General features: G+C 45.7%; 1 protein-coding gene across 1 annotated transcript in view; it reads left to right on the top strand.

Moving 5' to 3' along the window:
• PLD1 (phospholipase D1) overlaps window positions 1–22,925 on the top strand; it is a 497,457-nt gene that overhangs the window by 91 nt on the left and 474,441 nt on the right. The window lies entirely within an intron of this gene.

Raw genomic sequence — 22,925 nt, 5'->3', positions numbered from 1 at the left:
ATGCTGTCAGCTGCATAGTGTACACAGCGTTGTGCTGTATTGCAGGAGCGAGTGAGAGTGAGCACATCTTCTGTGCAGGGAGCGGTGCTGATTGATGTGTGCAAGTCTGTGTACTGAGGAATAACCTGCAGTGTGGATGCGTAATACTGGTAGACTACACTGCTAAATAGGCTGGAACATAATGTGGAAAGCCTTGTATAGTGTTTATTATGCTCTATAGATGGGAGATACTCTCTTTACTTGCAAGATGACATCTGAAGTTTCCCACACCCTGTGGATGCTATTTATTAAGGCCAGTCCTCTTCCTGCGATTTAATGGATAAATGACAAAATATATAGATTCTATTATTTATAAATTGACTTTGAAATTATATCTACTTCTGTTGCCTGATAATTGTATGTAAGAGTAAAATCACTGGGAGTTGATCAGGGAACAAGTGTTAAATCTAGGGTTACACTATGATACCTTTCATTAGCGCGACATGAATTATACAGGTTCTGTGGCTGGCTGACTATAAAGCTGTACTTCAGCTGGGATTAATCAGTCACAGAAACTGTATAATGCATGTGCCCTTGACTAAAGTACTATTATACAAATCCCAATTTCATTTTCTACTGCACGATACTGGTTTTGTGTAGATTTTTATTTGTTTTAATACACTGTAACGTGTTTGAGGAGAGTGTTATTTGCTTACGTCATTGCTATTGTTTAAGAAGTAACTTTTATCTTGTTAGTGCAACTTTCCCCATTCTCAGCAGTGATGTGGCACTGTGCCAGGACTAACCTGTTTACATATCATGTTAAAGATCTTTAAATTGCACTCTTTTGTTTCAATTGCTATGATAAATTATTTTAATTACTTCATTGAAAAAAGCATACAAAGCACAGTAACATGAATGGCAGGTTTGACATTACAAAATGTGGTGGCAAATGCTGGTCACAGGTAATAAGTACTCTGTCAGCAGCAGTGGGCAGACCCAGAGGCACAAAATAAGTAACTCCCAAAGAAAACACATTTATTTAGATCAGGCATGTCAAACTTATGGTCATCCAGCTGTTGTGAAACTACAAGTCCCAGCATGCTTTACCAGCTAATCAGTGGAAGGTATGCTGGTAAAGCATGCTGGGACTTGTAGTTTCACAAAAGGCTGGAGGGCCATGAGTTTGACATGCCTGATTTAGATGCTGTGCCAGAGGTGTTTCCATCATCTTCCAGTGGGCAGTCTCATGCGTTTGAATGAATTTGTGAATAATATAAGTAGACAATATTGTTGGGGGACATTTAGGAAGACAAAATGGATAAAAAATGGAGTTAAATCCAAATTCCATAATCTTCAAAAAAAAAAAACCATCACATTATATTTTGCTAAAACGCTTCTCAATTTACTAGAATGAATTCTAAAACAAAAACGGGGAACAAAAACAAACCCACTAATGAATGTGTAAACGTGTCCTTTTAAGATTTTTTAGATTAGCTTCTGCCAGATACAAGCATGGAAATGAGGACTGCCTAAATTTTCATTCTCATGCATATGGGGGTTAAAGAAAATAAATGCCAATGACTTACTGAAAAAGGGCAAATATCACATCCATGGGAATGTGTCCCTAAAGTAAGCAAACATACTGTATGTCCTGCCTGCTCCCCTTCTTTAGATTTGGTCTCGCCCTTCTTACTTCCCTGCCTAGTTATCAAACAGACAGTGACCACAAAGTGAGGTCATTTGACACATTCAGCATAGTGGATGCTCAATATACAGGCACATGAGTCACTGCCACCTTGTGCCCACAGTCCAAACAGAGGCCGTATAATGTCAGTATAATCTATATGCTCTCAATTGGTGCATGATTTTTCTTTGTACTAAAAAGTAGGGCAAAAATGTCTGGTGGTGGCTGAGAGTATGATATTGATTATCAGAAGCACACGCACCCCACCTTTGTATATTTTTAAAACACGAAAAAATTGTTGCTAAACAAATGATTAAACAAATAATATAGTGACATCAGTCTGGCAAGTCCTTCCTTAGTTTGGCCTGTGAGCACAACGTGACATTCTACATCTATAAATATGTAAAATATTCTTTCACATGCAGTATACCATTTTATTTAGTGAGTAGTGAGGCCATCACTCTACAATATAACCTATAGTGATGTAACGGATAGCATTCAGTGACGTTGTACTGCGCCGGGCATTATGTTCTCTGTTTCATTTTAAAATTTTAAAACCAAGTACACACAGATTTGTGTTGGCCATCCTGACAGTCAGGGATAATTTTCCCCAAATTGAAGGCTTCAATATCTGTGCTACACACTAACCATTTTTTTTCCCAGTTGGAAGATTTTCCGCCACATTACACTGAATTCGCATGTGCCCTACTGCAATGTGGATGACAGCCATGGTAAAATGAGGGAAATATTGTCAGATTATTGAGAATGCTCACATACTGCAGGATATCGGGAGATTGTGGCTAAAGTTGGGCATACACTATGGAATAATCTGACAGATAATCTGCCGGATCTGGCTGGTTGGAATGAAAATCTGGTAATGGATGAGAGCAAATGACAATCGACCATCTCCTCTCAAACGAGGGAAAATGGACAACTCTTGTCAGTGATTTAACCAATTTGTATGAACAACAGTTTTTGTCCATTTTCCAATGTTTGGGAGCAACTGGTCGATTGTCATTTGCTCTCATCCATTACCAGATTTTCATTCCAACCAATCAGATCTGGCAGATTATATGCAAGATAATTGTATAGTGTATGCCCAGCTTCTGACCAATCGAGCTGATTATCGAATAGTCATATTTGTGGGCAAGAATTTCCTCTTTTATTGGCCAAATGCTAAAGTGATCGTTCGTACACACTATGCAAGATACCAGACTGATGCCCCAGTTATTGGGAAATTTGTAGAATTATTGTATGGTGTATACCTAGCATAAGCATTAGCCGAGGACAGTAAGGGTCTGTTCACACAAGTGCAGCTCAAGCAAGCCACAAAAAAAGATGCATATGCTTCTGATGATGTCATTTTGATTGATTGATTGATTGATTGATTGATTGATTGACTGCAACTTGATTCCTATAACTGATACCATAGAAATTATTTTGTAGCTACAGTACTGCAACTTATTCATATTATTTCATTTATACTTACCTGCAGTCTGTGGCAGGAAAGCAGATTCCAATACAATTTATGAAAGGTGACGATGAAGGTTACTTGTGTTTAATTGGACTTAATACATTTTTTTCATTTTGCATCTGTATTTAATTGTAATTTACATGGTAAATATGACTTTAGTGTGTATTATTATCACTGCCCACATACAGGTAGACTCTTGATATAACATTGTATTGTAAATAAGAATTTACTTACCGATAATTCTATTTCTCGGAGTCCGTAGTGGATGCTGGGGTTCCTGAAAGGACCATGGGGAATAGCGGCTCCGCAGGAGACAGGGCACAAAAGTAAAGCTTTCCGATCAGGTGGTGTGCACTGGCTCCTCCCCCTATGACCCTCCTCCAAGCCAGTTAGGTACTGTGCCCGGACGAGCGTACACAATAAGGGAGGAATTTTGAATCCCGGGTAAGACTCATACCAGCCACACCAATCACACCGTACAACTTGTGATCTAAACCCAGTTAACAGTATGATAACAGCGGAGCCTCTGAAAAGATGGCTCACAACAATAATAACCCGATTTTTGTAACTATGTACAAGTATTGCAGATAATCCGCACTTGGGATGGGCGCCCAGCATCCACTACGGACTCCGAGAAATAGAATTATCGGTAAGTAAATTCTTATTTTCTCTATCGTCCTAGTGGATGCTGGGGTTCCTGAAAGGACCATGGGGATTATACCAAAGCTCCCAAACGGGCGGGAGAGTGCGGATGACTCTGCAGCACCGAATGAGAGAACTCCAGGTCCTCCTTAGCCAGGGTATCAAATTTGTAGAATTTAGCAAACGTGTTTGCCCCTGACCAAGTAGCTGCTCGGCAAAGTTGTAAAGCCGAGACCCCTCGGGCAGCCGCCCAAGATGAGCCCACCTTCCTTGTGGAATGGGCATTTACATATTTTGGCTGTGGCAGGCCTGCCACAGAATGTGCAAGCTGAATTGTATTACACATCCAACTAGCAATAGTCTGCTTAGAAGCAAGAGCACCCAGTTTGTTGGGTGCATACAGGATAACAGCAAGTCAGTTTTCCTGACTCCAGCCGTCCTGGAACATATTTTCAGGGCCCTGACAACATCTAGCAACTTGGAGTCCTCCAAGTCCCTAGTAGGTGCAAGGCACCACAATAAGCTGGTTCAGGTGAAACACTGACACCACCTTAGGGAGAGAACTGGGGACGAGTCCGCAGCTCTGCCCTGTCCGAATGGACAAACAGATATGGGCTTTTTTGAGAAAAAAACCACCAATTTGACACTCGCCTGGTCCAGGCCAGGGCCAAGAGCATGGTCACTTTTCATGTGAGATGCTTCAAATCCACAGATTTGACTGGTTTTAAACCAATGTGATTTGAGGAATCCCAGAACTACGTTGAGATCCCACAGTGCCACTGGAGGCACAAAAGGGGGTTGTATATGCAATACTCCCTTGACAAACTTCTGGACTTCAGGAACTGAAGCCAATTCTTTCTGGAAGAAAATCGACAGGGCCGAAATTTGAACCTTAATGGACCCCAATTTGAGGCCCATAGACACTCCTGTTTGCAGGAAATGCAGGAAACGACCGAGTTGAAATTTCTTTGTGGGGCCTTCCTGGCCTCACACCACGCAACATATTTTCGCCACATGTGGTGATAATGTTGTGCGGTCACCTCCTTTCTGGCTTTGACCAGGGTAGGAATGACCTCTTCCGGAATGCCTTTTTCCCTTAGGATCCGGCTTTCCACCGCCATGCCGACAAACGCAGCTGCGGTAAGTCTTGGAACAGACATGGTACTTGCTGAAGCAAGTCCCTTCTTAGCGGCAGAGGCCATAAGACCTCTGTAAGCATCTCTTGAAGTTCCGGGTACCAAGTCCTTCTTGGCCAATCCGGAGCCATGAGTATAGTTCTTACTCCTCTACGTCTTATAATTCTCAGCACCTTAGGTATGAGAAGCAGAGGAGGGAACACATACACCGACTGGTACACCCACGGTGTTACCAGAACGTCCACAGCTATTGCCTGAGGGTCTCTTGACCTGGCGCAATACCTGTCCCGTTTTTTGTTCAGACGGGACGCCATCATGTCCACCTTTGGTATTTCCCAACGGTTTACAATCATGTGGAAAAAACTTCCCGATGAAGTTTCCACTCTCCCGGGTGGAGGTCGTGCCTGCTGAGGAAGTCTGCTTCCCAGTTTCCATTCCCGGGATGAAACACTGCTGACAGTGCTATCACATGATTTTCCGCCCAGCGAAAAGTCCTTGCAGTTTTTGCCATTGCCCTCCTGCTTCTTGTGTCGCCCTGTCTGTTTACGTGGGCGACTGCCGTGATGTTTTTCCCACTGGATCAATACCGGCTGACCTTGAAGCAGAGGTCTTGCTAAGCTTAGAGCATTATAAATTTACCCTTAGCTCCAGTATATTTATGTGGAGAAGAGTCTCCAGACTTGATCACACTCCCTGGAAATTTTTTCCTTGTGTGACTGCTCCCCAGCCTCTCGGGCTGGGCTCCGTGGTCACCAGCATCCAATCCTGAATGCCGAATCTGCGGCCCTCTAGAAGATGAGCACTCTATAACCACCACAGGAGAGACACCCTTGTCCTTGGATATAGGGTTATCCGCTGATGCATCTGAAGATGCGATCCGGACCATTTGTCCAGCAGATCCCACTGAAAAGTTCTTGCGTGAAATCTGCCGAATGGAATTGCTTCGTAGGAAGCCACCATTTTTACCAGGACCCTTGTGCAATGATGCACTGTTTTTAGGAGGTTCCTGACTAGCTCGGATAACTCCCTGGCTTTCTCTTCCGGGAGAAACACCTTTTTCTGGACTGTGTCCAGAATCATCCCTAGGCACAGCAGACGTGTCGTCGGGATCAGCTGCGATTTTGGAATATTTAGAATCCACTCGTGCTGTTGTAGCAGTATCCGAGATAGTGCTACTCCGACCTCCAACTGTTCCCTGGACTATGCCCTTATCAGGAGATCGTCCAAGTAAGGGATAATTAAGACGCCTTTTCTTCGAAGAAGAATCATCATTTCGGCCATTACCTTGGTAAAGACCCGGGGTGCCGTGGACAATCCAAACGGCAGCGTCTGAAACTGATAGTGACAGTTCTGCACCACGAACCTGAGGTACCCTTAGTGAGAAGGGCAAATTTGGGACATAGAGGTAAGCATCCCTGATGTCCCGGGACACTATATAGTCCCCTTCTTCCTGGTTCGTTATCACTGCTCTGAGTGACTCCATCTTGATTTGAACCTTTGTAAGTGTTCAAAAAATTTTTTAGAATAAGTCTCACCTAGCCTTCTGGCTTCAGTACCACAATATAGTGTGGAATAATACCCCTTTCTTGTAGTAGGAGGGGTAATTTAATTATCACCTGCTGGGAATACAGCTTGTGAATTTTTTCCCATACTGCCTCCTTGTCGGAGGGAGACCTTGGTAAAGCAGACTTCAGGAGCCTGCGAAGGGGAAACGTCTCGACATTCCAATCTGTACCCCTGGGATACTACTTGTAGGATCCAGGGGTCCTGTACGGTCTCAGCGCCATGCTGAGAACTTGTCAGAAGCGGTGGAACGCTTCTGTTCCTGGGAATGGGCTGCCTGCTGCAGTCTTCTTCCCTTTCCTCTATCCCTGGGCAGATATGATCTTATAGGGACGAAAGGATTGAGGCTGAAAAGACGGTGTCTTTTTCTGCAGAGATGTGACTTAGGGTAAAAACGGTGGATTTTCCAGCAGTTGCCGTGGCCACCAGGTCCGATGGACCGACCCCAAATAACTCCTCTTCCTTTATACGGCAATACACCTTTGTGCCGTTTGGAATCTGCATCACCTGACCACTGTCGTGTCCATAAACATCTTCTGGCAGATATGGACATCGCACTTACTCTTGATGCCAGAGTGCAAATATCCCTCCGTGCATCTCGCATATATAGAAATGCATCCTTTAAATGCTCTATAGTCAATAAAATACTGTCCCTGTCAAGGGTATCAATATTTTTAGTCAGGGAATCCGACCAAGCCACCCCAGCTCTGCACATCCAGGCTGAGGCGATCGCTGGTCGCAGTATAACACCAGTATGTGTGTATATACTTTTTATGATATTTTCCAGCCTCCCGTCAGCTGGTCCTTGAGGACGGCCCTATCTATAGACGGTACCGCCACTTGTTTTGATAAGCGTGTGAGCGCCTTATCCACCCTAAGGGGTGTTTCCCAACGCGCCCTAACTTCTGGCGGGAAAGGGTATACCGCCCATAATTTTCTATCGGGGGGAACCCACGCATCATCACACACTTTATTTAATTTATCTGATTCAGGAAAAACTATGGTAGTTTTTTCACATCCCACATAATACCCTCTTTTGTGGTACTTGTAGTATCAGAAATATGTAACACCTCCTTCATTGCCTTTAACGTGTGGCCCTAATAAGGAATACGTTTGTTTATTCACCGTCGACACTGGATTCAGTGTCCCTGTCTGTGTCTGTGTCGACCGACTAAAGTAAACGGGCGTTTTAAAACCCCTGACGGTGTTTTTGAGACGTCTGGACCGGTACTAATTGTTTGTCGGCCGTCTCATGTCGTCAACCGACCTTGCAGCGTGTTGACATTATCACGTAATTCCCTAAATAAGCCATCCATTCCGGTGTCGACTCCCTAGAGAGTGACATCACCATTACAGGCAATTGCTCCGCCTCCTCACCAACATCGTCCTCCTACATGTCGACAAACACGTACCGACACACAGCACACACACAGGGAATGCTCTGATAGAGGACAGGACCCACTAGCCCTTTGGAGAGACAGAGGGAGAGTTTGCCAGCACACACCAAAAACGCTATAATTTTATATAGGGACAACCTTATATAAGTGTTTCTCCCTAATAGCATCTTTATATAGATATTTATATCGCCAATTAGTGCCCCCCCTCTCTGTTTAAACCCTGTTTCTGTAGTGCAGTGCAGGGGAGAGCCTGGGAGCCTTCTCTCCAGCCTTTCTGTGAGAGAAAATGGCGCTGTGTGCTGAGGAGATAGGCCCCGCCCCTTTTCCGGCGGCCTCGTCTCCCGCTCTTTAGTGAAGTTTGGCAGGGGTTAAATATCTCCATATAGCCTCTGGGGGCTATATGTGAGGTATTTTTAGCCAGTATATAGGTTTACATTTGCCTCCCAGGGCGCCCCCCCCCAGCGCCCTGCACCCTCAGTGACTGCGTGTGAAGTGTGCTGAGAGGAAAATGGCGCACAGCTGCAGTGCTGTGCGCTACCTTTAGAAGACTGCAAGGGTCTTCAGCCGCCGATTCTGGACCTCTTCTTACTTCAGCATCTGCAAGGGGGCCGGCGGCGCGGCTCCGGTGACCATCCAGGCTGTACCTGTGATCGTCCCTCTGGAGCTGATGTCCAGTAGCCAAGAAGCCAATCCATCCTGCACGCAGGTGAGTTCACTTCTTCTCCCCTCTGTCCCTCGTTGCAGTGATCCTGTTGCCAGCAGGACTCACTGTAAAATAAAAAACCTAAGCTAAACTTTCTCTAAGCAGCTCTTTAGGAGAGCCACCTAGAATTGCACCCTTCTCGGCCGGGCACAAAAATCTAACTGGCTTGGAGGAGGGTCATAGGGGGAGGAGCCAGTGCACACCACCTGATCGGAAAGCTTTACTTTTGTGCCCTGTCTCCTGCGGAGCCGCTATTCCCCATGGTCCTTTCAGGAACCCCAGCATCCACTAGGACGATAGAGAAATACTGTTTTGTGTACCAGTGCTCAAAGTGTGCTGGTATGAAACTGTATTCACAGAGGCAGCCAGTACTGGGACCAAGTGTTGACTCTCAGCAATTGTAAATGCATTGGCATGATAAGACAGATGTGTCCACAGCAGTGTGTCTGCTCCCAGCACTATACAAGAAGCGGCTGTGACGTCTTTTTACTGTAAATTTGTCACTGGTCGTGAGCTAGTCACAGCTCGCTGACCAGCAGTCATTAAATGGTGACATTTTGACTTTGGCGCAAGCCACCCGATTGGCTGATGGGTTGTGATTGACTCACAGCCAACGCCATATTCAAAATGCAGCCAAGGAGCAGAAGAGGAGAGTCCGGCTGTGGAGAGGGAGGAAAGAAGGCCTCCTGAAGAAGAGGGAAGATCCAGCCAGGGAGGAAGCCCCTCAAAAGACAGGAGAGGAGGCACCGCTGGCCAAGAGAAAGAAGCTGACAACTGAAGAGTGCTGCAGCGGTGGAAGGAAAAAGAGCTAAACCAAGTTCTCCACCACATCCTCTTCCATTCTTCCAACGCCACGATGGGTGGTTTGGGCCACCTCAGCTTATTTAGCCCTCCCTAGACCACCAGCATTGTTGGGCACCAGGTGCATTTTACAACTTTGATTATGAGCCCAAATTCAACTAAATTCATCAGTCTCAAAGTTACATTCTAATCATATATATATATATTGGTTTATGCTGAGTAATAACTAAATATTAATTGGATATTTTCTGGGGGGTTTGTTTGTTTGTTAGTTAGTTAGTTAGTTAGTTAGTTAGTTAGGTAATTAGTTGTAGTGATAAGATAAAATATCAAAGCTGTTCACCTAATATTCGGGATGGGGTTCACTACGGCTGGCCGGCGGTCGGGCTCCCGGCGACCAGCATCCCGGCGCCGGGAGCCCGACCGCCGGCTTACCGACAGCTTGGCGAGCGCAAATGAGCCCCTTGCGGGCTCGCTGCGCTCGCCACGCTACGGGCACGGTGGCGCGCTACGCGCGCCACACTATTTTATTCTCCCTCTATGGGGGTCGTGGACCCCCACGAGGGAAAATAAGTGTCGGTATGCCGGCGGTCGGGCTCCCGGCGCCGGTATACTGAGCGCCGGGAGCCCGACCGCCGGCAAACAGAAGACCACCCTCGGGATGTTCTCATTTGGTTGCATGTTTGTCTGCATGGAATTCAGCCTTAGGTGTTTCCAGTACTACACCATTCACACCACCCAGGAGATTACACATACTGTACTATCCCAGTTCTATTCATTTAGCACGATGCATGAAATTCCATGGAATAGTGAAGCAAACGTGTAAATAGATTATATAGGTGAAACGTCACACCCTATGAAATGGCGTGTTCCACTGCAAAACTCGAATAGAATTACATTTCACAGTGAAGCTACAAATCTCTGTTAGTTAGTAATTATTTACTGTAAGATGACGGTTTATTTGAAGCCATTTTTTTTTATATGTTATGGCATTGAATCTACAGTAATGTATTTTTCTGTCTATACGTTTTGTAATTCCATACCTTACTAATGCGTTATTTTGTGCCTTTGGTATCATTATATACATACTGAATATCAGTAGTAATCTCCGTGACTCCCTGAAGAGTGTAGCGATCTCCCTGATTGCACCTTACCCCATTATGCAGTTGTTATATACTTGAGGGGAGGGGGGTGGGGGGGAATCAGCTATATTATATATACATTCAAATGGGATAATTAGTCCAATTTCCCTATATAGGTCATAAAGCACAATGATCCCTCTTGCTCAATGTATTTTCACATATGGTTTCTTCTTGTGTCCTCTTATATGGAACCACATGTGAGTAGAGCCAGGGATGTAACTCCCAGAGGCAATGGAGATGTCTGCCTCCGTGCTCGAAGCCCTGAAGAGGCACCTACATGTACAGCAGGACCTGTGTGGTTCACAGCGGAATCCAAGTGTGACCACTGCTCTTCCAACAGAGCTCTGCAGCGCACTCGCTACTGCAGAGTTATTCAGCTCTGTCCCAGGAGCCCTGCTAACACCTGCAGTAGGACGGCTCCATCTGGTGCCACTTAGCCTGCGCTGCAGCAAGCGACGATGCACCCACCGCTGCTGCTAGACTGTGAGATGTGTCCCACCGGTGAACACTGATTCTGCATACTGCAGACGGCTAAATCTTGTGAGTCTGTCCTTGATCCACCAGCCATTGTCACACAGCATAGCTGGAGCCCTGCCAATATACTGTTGGCTCTGGTCCTTGTAGACTGTCTGAGAGTGCTAAACTTACTTCCGGGTAACTGGGATGAACTTACACCCTTGAGTAGACCACAATACATGAACATGCCCTGAAATGTTTCAATGTGTTTTCTTCAACAAGTAGATTTTACCGAGTAACTATGCAGCAGTGCTCAGGTATAGCAATAGACATTCACTTCAACGCAGCGCTTGTAGGTGTGGATTTCACAATCATCCTGAAACGCTTTTTCAAAAAAAGAAAAGTATACATATACATAGACAGATCATTTCAGTCATCTCAGGTTGTAAGACTTTTCCTGGGGTTAAGAGTTTTTTGGTTTTGTACACATTGGACGTGATTCAAAGCAAAATTTAGATTTGGGTGGGGTGTGTTCAAACTGAAATGTAAACTGCACTGTAAATATAACACTTTTTAACATTTGTGGGCTACATGCAAAAGCAGCCAGTATTTGCCCCGCACAGAAACAATTTAAATGTATTTGCTCTCCTTGCATGACATCATGGTTTGTTCTAGACACAAAGTAACATGCTTTTTTGCTTTACTTACAAACAGGAATTAGGCCTCTTGTCTGCTAAGATTTTAGTTGCATCACATCCTCTACTGCTGTTCTACCTGTATGCACTATGGGTTGTGTATAAAATCCAAGGTGCTATAGGCTTAGGAGGATAGAGCTCCAGGACAGCAAATCACATTTATTTTTGTTTTACTGATTTTGCAGTTAGTCTGTTCCACACAAGCGTCGTCCAGTCATAAGCATGAGGAGTACAGGTACAATATGGGATCCTTTTATCCATACTGTTTGAGACTATTATATTTCCATAATCAGTCTCATACAGTCAGAGCCGGCCATATGTATAGGCAAACTAGGCAATTGCCTAGGGCATTTGATATGCCTAGGGGCATCAGCAGCTTCTGCTGATTAAAATGATATGTGGCATGCCTATATTCTGTGTGTAGCATTTCATATGCAGATACAGCCACAGTCTCATACAGTATATAGGCATGCTGCATATCATTTTAATCAGCAGAAGCTGCTTGTGCATCCTAGCCACATAGCATTCATAGAAAAGTGCCCGATGTTAGCATTGAGGCAAGATTTATGAGGACACATCTGTATCCAAGCAGAAGCAGAGGTCACAGTGTTAGTGGCAGTGTGAGTGCTGTGTGCATGTGAGTGGGTTGGTTGTGCAGTAGTGTTCGGAATATGTGTAAGGAGCATTATGTGTGTCATGTGTATAAATGCATTAATAATGTGCAACATATGTGTAAGGGGCACTATGTGTGTCATTATGTGTATAAGTGCATTAATAATGTGCAGCAAATGTGTAGGGGGCACTGTGTGTGTCATTATGTGTATAAGGGCATTAATAATGTGTGGCATATGTGTAAGGAACATTATGTGTAAAAGGGCATTAATAAAGGTTGTCATAATGTGTACGGTGCATTATGTTTATAAGGACATTAATAAGGTGTCTCATGTGTAAGGGGCATTACTGTGTGGAATTATGTGTATAAATGCATTACTAATGTGTGGCATTATGTGTATAAGGTGCTCTACTATGTGGCGCTGAGTATAGAAAGGGCACTACTTAGTTGTATAATGTGAATAAAGAGCAATAGGGTGTGGTGTAATGTGAATAACGAGCAATTCAGTGTAATGTAATGTGAATAAGGGGCTCTACTGTGAGGAGTAACGTTTATAAGGTAAAGTGATACTACTGTGGGATGTAATATGAATTATGGACACTATCGCATGATCAAATGTGAATAAAGTTGCATTACTGTGTAGCGTAATCGGAATTGGGGTTACTATTGTCTGGCCATGCCCCTTGCCAACAAAAACACACCCCTTTTTGGGCTGTGCGCCAAATGTGCGAGCTGTTCATATTTAAAATATAGGGGGTACAAACACCAAAATAAGGACTGCTATGGGTGAGGGGTGATGGTGCTGGGAAAGAGGTGCAAGGTCAGAGACGGAACCAGTGGTGGTGCTAGGGGGCACCAGCTAAAATCTTGCCTAGGGCATCATATTGGTTAGGGCCGGCTCTGCATACAGTGTCCCCACAATTTTCCTTTGCATATGACTTTCTGCTACTCCTGGCTATTGCTACATTAAGCCAGCAATCAATACTTTGTTTACTCCAGGAAGACTCATCTGTGCCAATTGATGTATTAATACTTGGATTGATACTTCATAAACAAAGTGTCCATGAGCCACATAATAACATTGACTACATTCAATTTGTTAAGAGTGCTCTAAGACATTTATCTGCAGCCTGGATACATTAATAACCTGTGTAAGGCTATCTGCAAACCCTGTCCTGCCATTAATCCATCCATTACTTCTAATCCATCATTGCTGCTACTGGCTTTTTCTTCACTAGGTTTCTACACAAATGTGTGCTTTTTGGAGATGATAAAATTGTGTGTTTTTTAATATATGCTTATCAAATGCCCTTTATATAATTTTGCCTATATCCTCGGTTCGTTTGATATTATTGATGTATGTGTGTGTGTGTGTGTGTGTGTGTGTGTGTGTGTGTGTGTGTGTGGTGGTGTGGGTGTGGGGGGGGGGGGGTAGGGAGTTATCCCATGAGCGCTGCTGCTGTTTAATTTTGATGTTTCCTATAAAGGTGCAGCACAGTTCCTTATTTAGTGGCGAATGTGGGACCATCATCACATATTATTATTATTATTATTATTATTATTAGTAGTATTATTATTATTATTATTAAAAGATACAGGCGCTTAAATCCTTTTTTATTTTCATTGAATAACAAAGAGCTATCAAGTAAAGTTCATGAATGTTGTATAGGAATTAGGAACAGAAGGGGTGGGGGTAGGTGACAGGGGCAGTCAGGAGTTGCTGGGTTTCAAAAAGGGGGAACCTGCCAGTGAAAGTAATTTAAACAGATAATTGACAAGTGCTGCCAACAGCGCCCCCTACCCTGCAGCGCTATGTGAGGTGCCCCCTCCGCACACACCTAGTTACTGCCCTACCATTGGGTAATATTGCACTGTGTTCTTTGTGATGCAGCTTTTACTTACATATTAGAATGTGTAGATCCCAATAGCAATACATGGAATATTATGCAAGACAATCATCTGTACATGTATTCTGTGTTCATTCTGAGTAAATGCCAGGGATTAGACCTTTGCTATTTACCAAATCCTGATATAAAAAATGTTGGCAAATACAAAGCAAAACTCAAATCCTAATTTGCATTTTACAGATAAGCAGGGAGAACTCAAATTACAGATGTAGACAAATGTCTTGGTATCCTTACAGCTCTTTGAAACAATGCTTAATTTTGAAAAATAATGATAAGAACACCATGCCTGCCGTGAAACATGGAGGAGGCTTGGTTATGTTTTGGGGCTGCTTTGCAGGGCACAATAAAATATCAAGACTATCAAGGCATTCTGGAGCGATACATACTGCCCAGTGTCAGAAAACTCTGTCTCAGTTGCAGGTCTTGGGTCTTACCAGGGCCGTAACTAGGATGGTGGCGGTGGTGCCTGGAAAATAGCTCATATGCTCTATTGGTGGAGAACTGCCGGCAGCGTATGCAGGGCCATGCCGCACTACTGTCCGCCATCGCCATTAGCTGCAGTGCTACACGCAGTGGGGTGCACTACCGCCTGGCTCCTCTTACACCGTTACAGCTACATATATTAACAGGTATCCAAGCAGCGCTGCAGCTGCCTGTCCGCATGCTCTGCCCCTGGCAACCGACTCCCTCTTCTCTGACTGCAGAGTATCCTGGGAGACACATCATGACACCTCTCCCAGCCCAGAGCCGGATTAAGGCTATGGGGGGCCCGGGGCACTTCAGAGTGTGGGGCCCTTACTAAAGAGGAAGTAGATTAATTATATATATATATATATATATATATGTGTATATATATATATACACATATATATATATATATATATATACTATATATATAATAAATATATATCTATATATATATATATATATATATACGATCCAGATGGAACGCCACTCGGAGACCATAAAAAGTGGAAAATTTATTTCAAGTCATTAACGTTTCGGGGCAGCAAGCCCCGTCCTCAGAATGAACACAGCAGAAAAACAAGTAAATACACTTACCCATTTAAATAGAACCCCACACCGCCGGCGTCACCATCCTTCACTTCCGCCATCGCGTCTCCTGCACCCTGCTGCATCCGCCGCGTCATTTCCGTGCACAGGGCTGGCGGTTGCCAGGGGAATGCGGGCATGCGTTCCACCACAGGCCAGCGCTGCGTTCCACGGCTAGCAGGCGTGGGGAGCTCAGTCAGGGAGGGATCTGCGAGGGGAGACAAAAGGGATCGGAGGCGCCCGCATCAGACAACAATGCAACTACTATGCACCTATACAACAGTGCATAGACACATAACAAAACATGCAACTAAATCAGTAATATTAAAAAGCATATACAGAATCTGAGAGAGGATTCTGTATATGCTTTTTAATATTACTGATTTAGTTGCATGTTTTGTTATGTGTCTATGCACTGTTGTATAGGGGCATACTAGTTGCATTGTTGTCTGATGCGGGCGCCTCCGATCCCTTTTGTCTCCCCTCGCAGATCCCTCCCTGACTGAGCTCCCCACGCCTGCTAGCCGTGGAACGCAGCGCTGGCCTGTGGTGGAACGCATGCCCGCGTTCCCCTGGCAACCGCCAGCCCTGTGCACGGAAATGACGCGGCGGATGCAGCAGGGTGCAGGAGACGCGATGGCGGAAGTGAAGGATGGCGACGCCGGCGGTGTGGGGTTCTATTTAAATGGGTAAGTGTATTTACTTGTTTTTCTGCTGTGTTCATTCTGAGGACGGGGCTTGCTGCCCCGAAACGTTAATGACTTGAAATAAATTTTCCACTTTTTATGGTCTCCGAGTGCCGTTCCATCTGGATCGATATTATGCTGTTTAAACAGGCACCGGAGCAAGCTGATCCCTGGTTGTGAGTGCCGGCTAACACTGGAAGTATATATATATATAAATATATATATATATATATATATATATATATATAAAACCCAGAGCCTACATTTTTTTTCATTTTCAGCAGCAGGGAAAAAACAATGAAAGATAGTCAGCCTTACTTGCTCAGGCTGCTGTCAGTGTCTGCTGAGACAGAGGAGTTCGAGAGCTCGATCCTCTCTGCCTCTAGTCTCCGTTAAGGGCTCCAGGCTTCCTGTGCTGGGCTGGCTCCACATGTTGTCAGGGTTCGGGTTCTTCTTCCTTCCTCCCCTCTGCAGCCTGCGCGCCCAGCCAATGACTGAGCCGCAGGCTGCTGCTTAAACCGCTATTGGACAGCTGAGCCGTCGCTCAGCTGTCCTCTACTCTCTGCTATGCAGCCCTGCTGTGGGGAGCCGGGAGCGCAGCAGCACCACAGAGCGGATCGGTAAACGCGATCCGTTCTGTGGAAGGAGGCCTTTTTTAGAAAGGGGGGCCCGGGTACGTATCCCCGGGACCCCTTTCCTTAATCCGGCTCTGTCCCAGCCCCACTCCTACAGTCTTGAGAAGCAGCTGCATTTGGGCGAGGGGAGACGAGCAGGGCATAAGAGTGAGAGCCAGCCCAAAACGGGCAGGCGTCCAGCAGTCAGGCAGGTCGGACAGCCCCCAACAGCAGAGTAAGGTCCAGCGAGGGAGCAGCAGCAGGTACAGCAGGGACGTGCGGTGAGCTAAAGGGCTCAGGAGGCACTGGCTAGCACCAGAGCCAGATTTACAGCGCAATTTATGAGCCAAAGAGTACATCTGGGTATTATACACAGGTGCAGCAGTATATACTCCTGGAAATCTGGTTCGTTTTGATCAGAGATGTGGGGAAAATATCACCTGCCATAGAGTTTTGACTCCACAGTTTTGGCTATAAAACTGATTAGAATAATGCAACGAAGATATTTCAAACATATTCTTTGTATTTTTCATATACTGTATACAGTCAAAACTCTGGCACAAACATTAGTATGACAGGAAATGCTCTGCCTCACCTGCCTCACCCCACCGCACGTCACTGAGGTACAGCACTGCAGTATAGTGCCGCTCACAGTGCCTGTACCCCCACCCTGCCCTGGGGGGGAGTGAGTGGCTGCGTACTATGTCTACAGTGATTGTTATTTTATATAAAAAATATATTGTAGGTGCAGTCTTTGGATCATTTCATCCTTGTAGGGGGGGGAGGGGATTATTATGGGTTATAAGTAAAAGAGAGGCACAGGGAGGGGGTTTGAGGGGAGTATTAATGGGCAAGAAAAATTATTATAAATATAGAGAGAGTGAGGCATAGAGAGTGGGATTGGGGGACGTATTACTGTATAGGCATAAAGTGTGTAAGGGGCACTACTGTGTGGGCATAATGTGTGTAAAGGGTACTTTTGTATGGCATATCGTGTATAATGGATACTACTGAGTGGTTAAATGTGAGTAACGGACACTGCTGTGCATTGTAATATGACTAACGGACAATATTGTGCAGTGTAATGTGACTAACCGACACTACTGTGCAGAGTAATATGACTAATGGGCATAACTGTGTTGTTCGGCAACGGACACTATTGTGAGGTGTAATGTGACTAACGGGCACTACTGTGTGGTGTTATTTGGATAATGGACACTACTTTGTGGTGTAATGTGAATAATGGACGCTACTGTGTGATGTAATGTGTATAATGAGTTCTACTGTGCGTTAAATAATGTACTCTACTGTGTGGCATCATGTTTGTAATGGACACTATTGTGCTGTGTATTGTGGGGGTCATTACGACCCGATTGCACGCTGCAGTTGTTCGCAGCGCAGCAATTGGGTCAGAACTGTGCATGTGCCGGCGCCGCAGTGCCCCAGCGCATACCAGACGGCAGAAGGCCGTCGTTACTTAACGATCGCCTCTGCCTGATTGACAGGCAGAGGCGGCCGCTGGACGGGAGTGGGTGGCACGGCGGCATTTGGCCACCGTTTTCGGAGTGCGGTCCGGCCAACGCAGGTGTGGTCGGACCGTACGGGGGGGGCAGGCCGCTGTGGCTGCGTGATGTCACCTGCACCCGCTGCAGCCCGGGGCAGCGACGAGTAACTCCTGGCCAGCCGTAGGAGTTGCTCTGGCCGGGAGTTACTCTTCAAGTACAAAAGCATCGCGTTGTGCGATGCTTTTGTACTTGTGCGGGGAAGGGGGCCGGACTGACATGCAGGGCAGACTAGCCCTGTGCTGGGCGTCAACCCACATGTATGGGAAGATGATCGTAGCTGTGCTAAATTTAGCACAGCTACGATAAACTCGGAATGACCCCCTGTGACTAACGGACACTACTGTCTGGTGTAATGTGAATAACTGACATTATTGTGCTGTGTAATTTGACTAACGGACACTACTGTGTGGTAAATGTGAATAACGGGCACTACTGTGCGGTGTGTAATGTGAATAATGGACATTACTGTGCGGTGTAATGTGACTAACAAGCACTACTGTGCAGTGTAATGTGACTAATGGACAATGGACAACTAATGGACAATTCTGTGTTGCATACGCATAGTGTGAGTAACGGACCCTACTGTGCTGGGTAATGTGACTAACAGACACAACTGTACGTCGTATAGCAGACACTATTGTGCTGTGTAACTACATTATGAATACCAGACACAATTGTGCTGAGTCATGTGACTAAAGAACACTACTAACTGACAATACTGTGTGGTTTAATGTGACTAATGGACACTACTGTGCGATGAATAATGGACACTACTATGCGGCGTTATGTGAATAACGGACATTATTGTGCTGTGTAATGTGACTAATGGACACTACTGTGCAGTGTAATGTGAATAATGAACACTACTGTGTGGTGTAATATGACTAATGGATACTACTGTGCTGTGTAATGTGAATAACGAACAATGTTGTGCAGTGAATTGGGACTAACGGACACTGCTGTGCTGTGCAAAGTGACTAACGGACACTACTGTGTGCTGTAATGTGAATAACGTACAGTACTAGGTGGTGTAATGTGACTAATGAGCACAACTGTGTAGTGTAATGTGAATAACGGACTCTACTGTGTGGTGTAAGGTGAATACCGGACACTGCTGTGTGGTGTACTGTGTATAGCGGGTACTACTGTGTGGTGACTAATGGACACTACTGTGCGTTGTAATGTGAATAATGGACACTACTGTATGGTGTAATGTGCATTGTTACAATTAATTGACCACGCCCCTTCCTCAGGAAGACATGCCCTTATATTTTATATATATATTTTATATATTGAAAATGAGCAAGGGGGACACCAATTCTCTTTCTGGTGCAGGGCACCAAAATGTCTAGTTACGGCTCTGGGTCCTTCAACAGGATTATGACCCAAACCATACAGCTAAAAGCACCGAGAATGGCTATGAACAGATTATACTGAAGTGGCCATCCTTGACTCGTGATCTGAATCCTATCGAACATCTATAGTAAAAGCTTTACATGCAGTCTGGAGATATCTGGAGCCGTTTGCTAAGGAAGGGCCAAACTACCTGTTGACAGGTACAGAAATCTCATTGAGAGCTATAAAAATCGCCTGATTGCAGCGCTTGCCTCTAAAGATTGTGCAACATAATATTAGGTTAAGTGTCCACCATTTTTGTTCATGCAATTTTCATTTGTTTTATTGTTTAAAATAGTCTGTTGAATCAAAAATCTAATGCAAATTCTAATTTCTATTAAATATGGAATAAACTATGCTGGATGCCAAGTCATTTTGTCACTTTCAAGTTTTCATAGAAAGGTACCATAAATTTGTTCACGTTTGTATATCTGTAAATTTTGATAGTAGAAGTGTTTATTATGTTTTCTGTGCAATAAAATCTCAGGCGCTCAAGATTTGGACTTAAATGGCTGAATGCTAAGGATTTGACCAAATCCAAATCTTGCTAAAAATAGTCTGTGAATTGCTGAGCTAAATAACAAAGGCCCTCATTCCGAGTTGTTCGCTCGCAAGCTGCTTTTAGCAGCTTTACACACGCTAAGCCGACGCCTACTGGGAGTGAATCTTAGCATAGTAAAATTGCGAACGAAAGATTCTCAAAATTGCTATTACACACCTCTTAGCAGTTTCTGAGTAACTTCAACCTTACTCGGCATCTGCGATCAGTTCAGTGCTTGTCGTTCCTGGTTTGACGTCATAAACACACCCAGCGTTCGCCCAGACACTCCTCCGTTTCTCCAGCCACTCCCGCGTTTTTCCCAGAAACGGTAGCGTTTTTTCCCACACGCCCATAAAACGGCCTGTTTCCGCCCAAAAACACCCACTTCCTGTCAATCACACTCCGATCGCCTGAACGAAGAAAAAGCCGTGAGTAAAATACCTAACTGCATAGCAAATTTACTTGGCGCAGTCGCAGTGCAAACATTGCGCATGCGCACTAAGCGGAAAATCGCTGCGATGCGAAAAAAATTACCGAGCGAACAACTCGGAATGACCCCCAAAGTGAGAGCCTTTCCGAATAATGAAAGTTGCATCATTGCCTTTCATTTGTCATATGGGAAGTGTTCGTATTACAGGAAGTGCCTCTGTAGCCATGGTAGCGGCTAGATCCTTTTCAGTTTCCATGGGAAATACCATCTGACCATCGACAACAGGGGGAAGAGCAAGGTCGATAGTAGTTTCACTAACCACGTCACAATCTGTTCCCTTTAGAAACCTGGTGGCAAGCGAAGCAGAGTGAGCTACCGAGCCCAAAGAGTAGCGAACGAAGCGAGCCCGCAAAGTTACACTTTGGGTTCTATTTTCTGAACCTTGTTCCTCCCCCCTCTTGTCACAGGTCAGATGTATTTCCCACAGTTTACAGAAGAGGATATAGGCTCAACCCTGCAGTCGTTGTTCAGATTTGACTGCAACTAGTAAAGACACGCTTCAGCAGTTCTCCAGAATCCTGTGGTGACCTGCACACAGACCACTTTACAGGCACTGCCATAAGTTGAACAGAGAAACAGTAAAAACAGTGCTGCTGCATGAACACCACTTCTACACGGCCCTACCTAGTAGTGGTGTGTATAAAAGGGGTGTTACGTGTGGATGGATATAATGGGGGGGGGGGGGGGGGGCTGCAGCCTGTAATGGAGGTTATTTGCAGGAAGCACTTGTTTTCCACATAGTAACAAAAAATATACCTTACTATATCAAGCTATGAATATCACCTTCGCTCACCCAGATTTTGACTTGGCCTGTGGGAGGGGCAGAAGAGCACTAGGAAAAACTAAGAGGACTCTTGCTAGGGAAAGGGGCACATTAGTAAAATGGTTTCTGTAGGTGGTAGCAGTGGTCGAAGTGGGGCGGTATACGGCGGTATGGTATACCGCCACTTCTTCCACTGACACGGAAATGAGCCCAGAAAGTGCAGCAGGAGGCGAGGGAAGTGGCATCCTGCTGCACATGGTGCTCCCCGTCCCTGCGCGGCGGCCGGCGGCTGTGTAGAGCACTGTATTAGCTCACAGCCGCTCACCGCTGCCAGCCGCCCGCGCACGCCGCTCACCGTCCGCCCGCTGCTCCCGCTCACCAGCCGGCCGCCGGCCCCGCTCACCAGCCGGCCGCCGTCCCCGCTCACCAGCCGCCCGGCTCCAACTCACTGCTGCCAGCAACAAATAAGGTAATGTTCCCCTGCTGTCACCTCTCTCCCTGCTGTTCCTGTCGTCACTGTCCCTGTCGTCACTCTCCCTGTCGTCACAGTCGTCACTCTCACTGTCGTCACTCTCCCTGTCGTCACTCTCCCTGTCGTCACTCTCGCTGTCGTTACTGTCGTCACTGTCGTCACTCTCCCTGTCGTCACTCTCCCTCTGTCGTCACTCTCTCTCTGTCGTCACTCTCTCCCTGTTGTCACTGTCGTCACTCTCCCTGTCGTCACTCTCTCTGTCGTCACTGTCTCTCTCTGTCGTCACTGTCTCTCCCTGTCGTCACTCTCCATGTCGTCACTGTCGTCACTCTCTCCCTGTCGTCAATGTCATCACTCTCTCCGTTGTCACTGTCGTCACTCTCTCCCTGTCGTCACTCTCCCTGTCGTCACTCTAGTCACTCTCCCTGTCGTCACTCTGCCTGTCGTCACTCTCCCTCTGTTGTCACTCTCCCTGTCATCACTCTCTCTCCCCCTGTCTCTCCCCCTGCCTCTCTACCTGTCGTCACTGTCTCTCCCTGTCGTCACTGTCTCTCCCTGTCGTCACTGTCTCTCCCTGTCATCACTGTCTCTCTCTGTCGTCACTCTGTCATCACTCTGTCGTCACTCTCTCTGTCGTCACTCTATCGCTGTCGTCACTATCGCTGTCGTCACTCTATCGCTGTCATCACTCTATCCCTGTCGTCACTGTCGTCTCTCTCTCCCTGTCGTCACTGTTGTCTCTCTCTCCCTGTCGTCACTGTCGTCACTCTCTCTCCCTGTCGTCACTCTCTTTCCCTGTCGTCACTCTCTCCCCCTGTCGTCTCTCTCCCTGTCGTGTCTCTCCCTGTTGTCTCTCTCCCTGTCGTCTCTCTCTCCCTGTCGTCACTGTCTCTCTCTCCCTGTCGTCACTGTCTCTCTCTCCCTGTCGTCACTGTCTCTCTCCCTGTCGTCACTCTGGCTGTCCCTGCTGTCACAATTTCAGCTCATTCAGTGTGCTACAATATGAGTTTTGGCTCATTCAGTGTGCTACAAGGTGAATTTCGGCTCATTCAGTGTGCTACAAGGTGAATTTCAGCTCATTCAGTGTGCTACAATGTGAATTTTGGCTCATTCAGTGTGCTACAATGTGAATTTCGGCTCATTCGGTGTGC

This window comes from Pseudophryne corroboree, chromosome 4 (genome assembly GCF_028390025.1).
Source record: "Pseudophryne corroboree isolate aPseCor3 chromosome 4, aPseCor3.hap2, whole genome shotgun sequence".
Classification (NCBI taxonomy): Eukaryota; Metazoa; Chordata; class Amphibia; order Anura; family Myobatrachidae; genus Pseudophryne; species Pseudophryne corroboree.
The sequence above is the reverse complement of the archived record's forward strand: the minus strand, read 5'-3'. Positions and strand labels throughout refer to the sequence as shown.